The sequence below is a fragment of the Muntiacus reevesi genome, chromosome 21 (assembly GCF_963930625.1).
Source record: "Muntiacus reevesi chromosome 21, mMunRee1.1, whole genome shotgun sequence".
Taxonomy (NCBI): Eukaryota; Metazoa; Chordata; class Mammalia; order Artiodactyla; family Cervidae; genus Muntiacus; species Muntiacus reevesi.
In genome coordinates, this window is record NC_089269.1 from 9,359,425 (window position 1) to 9,362,997 (window position 3,573).

General features: G+C 38.9%; 1 non-coding gene across 1 annotated transcript; it reads right to left on the reverse strand.

Moving 5' to 3' along the window:
* Positions 1–1,679: 1,679 nt before the first annotated feature.
* On the reverse strand, positions 1,680–1,805 carry LOC136152582 (small nucleolar RNA SNORA61). Its single transcript, XR_010660254.1, has one exon. It is a non-coding gene; the product is annotated as a small nucleolar RNA SNORA61 (small nucleolar RNA).
* Positions 1,806–3,573: the final 1,768 nt, after the last annotated feature.

Consider the following 3,573-nt stretch of genomic DNA (forward strand, 5'->3'; position numbering starts at 1 on the left):
GAAATACAAAAAACCTCGAATAGCCAAAGTAATCTTGAGAAAGAAGAATGGAACTGGAGGAATCAACCTGCCTGACTTCAGACTCTACTACAAAGCCACAGTCATCAAGACAGTATGGTACTGGCACAAAGACAGAAATATAGATCAATGGAACAGAATAGAAAGCCCAGAGATAAATCCACGAACCTATGGACACCTCATCTTTGACAAAGGAGGCAAGGATATACAATGGAAAAAAGACAATCTCTTTAACAAGTGGTGCTGGGAAAACTGGTCAACCACTTGTAAAAGAATGAAACTAGAACACTTCCTAACACCATACACAAAAATAAACTCAAAATGGATTAAAGATCTAAATGTAAGACCAGAAACTATAAAACTCCTAGAGGAGAACATAGGCAAAACACTCTCCGACATAAATCATAGCTGCAAGTATTAAAAAGCCTTACATGAGTTAAGTCTGAGCAGGGAGGCTTTTTTGAAGATCCACATCACTGGAAACACCTCATGGCATAGATATGTGGTTCTCTTGACTCACAGAAGTATGTGTTAGGTCTGTGGTAAAGAACCTCAGGCAGAGCAGCTAATAATGACATACGTAATAGTCAGAAATTTTATCTTACAAACTGGCACATCCCAATGATCTGTACTATCCTAGGATGTGATAGCTTAGGAGTGAATTTGATTTCAACTTATGTGTCTACAATTGAGAACCAGGCATATCTGTCTACTCTGACCCTAAACATGCATCTAAAGTATACACTGCTTGAAGAAATTAGACCTTAAAGATTACAGGGGTGGGGGCAGGGAATGTTTTAAGTAGTTCCATACCCAAGTAGAGATCAAAGAAACCCAGCCAAAAGAATTGTGGAAAGACATGGCAATGGTAGATTAAGCAAGTCATTTTCTAAAGATCTGTTGAGGATTATGACTCAAAGTTTGGAGGAGCTAATGTGATTGACTGTGGAAGGATTCACAACACATGTAATTCCTTAAAATAACATTTTGTTGACATAATTTTGCCTATGTTACACACAATTGAAAAAGAAAACACAAAACTTTACACTTAAAAAAAGACTCACTCCAACGGGCATGAAGAATAAAAACAGTTCTAACCATGAGCATTGGCTAACACCAGGGGAGTCCAGAGGCACAGTGGGCTTTAGAGCAACGGACTCAAAGCCTCACATGTTACCAAAGCTCTTCCTACATTTCATGCTACTATCTGCACTGTTCACTTCATCCCAAGGTCAGCTTTCTTTATGGTTCCAAGAAGTTCTCAATGGCAATAATGGCTATATGCTTTTCTATCCATGTCTACCAGAAGGAAGAAAGCACCTTTTCCAAGTTATCAAAGAAATGCTTTTTCTTTCAGACTGATTGGGACAACTTAAGTCATATGCTTAGCCCTAAGCTAATAATTGATACCCACAGAAGCAAAGGGTTGATTGACTTAGGCCGAGGCTGCTGACCAATCATTTCCAAGAGGGATGAGACACGTGATTAGTTAAAATCAATCAGGAACTAACCAAGAACTCAGTCAATTCTGCAAACTACTAATGGAAGAAAAGCCAAGTAGATTTGGTAGGGGGAAACTATAATGTTCATAAAGCAAGCAAGACTTGAAATGACCTTTAGAACACAGAACCTTTTTTTTTCTTTTTGTTTTTTTTTTTCAACCTTGTCTGAAACTAGCCCACATGCTATACAGCACACACTATGAGCACAGTTTCAGTACTACTATTCCTCCTTTTACGACCACCAAGACCAGGGCTTAGATCCAATGGGAAAGGGAACTGGAGGGTTAGAACACAGAACTTTTGACATAGTTTTGACATGTGCTGACATGAGTCTAAATTTGAGAGCACACATAATTTCAATGACTCATCTCTAAAACTTCTGATATTAAATATACCAAGTGCCTTGGACATGACATCTGAAACACCTGCTGAAGATATCCTCTAAAGATATTCAGAAGAATGGAACTGGAGGAATCAACCTGCCTGACTTCAGACTCTACTACAAAGCCACAGTCATCAAGACAGTATGGTACTGGCACAAAGACAGAAATATAGATCAATGGAACAGAATAGAAAGCCCAGAGAGAAATCCACGTACCTATGGACACCTTATCTTCAACAAAGGAGGCAAGGATATACAATGGAAAAAAGACAACCTCTTTAACAAGTGGTGCTGGGAAAACTAGTCAACCACTTGTAGAAGAATGAAACTGGAACACTTTCTAACACCATACACAAAAATAAACTCAAAATGGATTAAAGATCTAAATGTAAGACCAGAAACTATAAAACTCCTAGAGGAGAACATAGGCAAAACACTCTCTGACATAAATCACAGCAGGATCCTCTATGACCCACCTCCCAGAATATTGGGAATAAAAGCAAAAATAAACAAATGGGACCTAATGAAAATTAAAAGCTTTTGCACAACAAAGGAAACTATAAGCAAGGTGAAAAGACAGCCTTCAGAATGGGAAAAATAATAGCAAACAAAGCAACAGACAAAGGATTAATCTCAAAATTATACAAGCAACTCCTGAAGCTCAATTCCAGAAAAACAAATGACCCAATCAAAAATGGGACAAAGAATTAAACAGACATTTCTCCAAAGAAGACATACAGATGGCTAACAAACACATGAAAAGATGCTCAACATCACTCATTATCAGAGAAATGCAAATCAAAACCACACGGAGGTACCATTACACGCCAGTCAGGATGGCTGCTATCCAAAAGTCTACAAGCAATAAATGCTGGAGAGGGTGTGGAGAAAAGGGAACATTCTTACACTGTTGGTGGGAATGCCACTATGGAGAACAGTGTGGAGATTCCTTTAAAAACTGGAAATAGAACTGCCATATGACCCAGCAATCCCACTGCTGGGCATACACACTGAGGAAACCAGATCTGAAAGAGACACGTGCACCCCAATGTTCATCACAGCACTGTTTATAATAGCCAGGACAAGGAAGCAACCTAGATGCCCATTAGCAGATGAATGAATAAGGAAGCTATGATACATATACACAATGGAATATTACTCAGCCATTAAAAAGAATTCATTTGAATCAGTTCTAATGAGATGGATGAAACTGGAGCCCATTATACAGAGTGAAGTAAGCCAGAAAGATAAAGACCAATACAGTATACTAACGCATATATATGGAATTTAGAAAGATGGTAATGATAACCCTATATGCAAAACAGAATAAGAGACACAGATGTACAGAACAGACTTTTGGACTCTGTGGGAGAAGGCGAGGGTAGGATGTTCTGAGAGAATAGCATTGAAACAAGTATACTATGAAGGGTGAAACAGATCACCAGCCCAGGTTGGATGCATGAGACAAGTGCTCAGGGCTGGTGCACTGGGATGATCCAGAGGGATGGGATAGGGAGGCAGGTGGGAGGGGGGATCAGGATGGGGAACACATGTAAATCCATGGCTGATTCATGTCAATGTATGACAAAACCCACTACAATACTGTAAAGTAATTAGCCTCCAACTAATAAAAAGAAAAGAAAAAAAAAAAAAGATATTCCCACAGTAAAT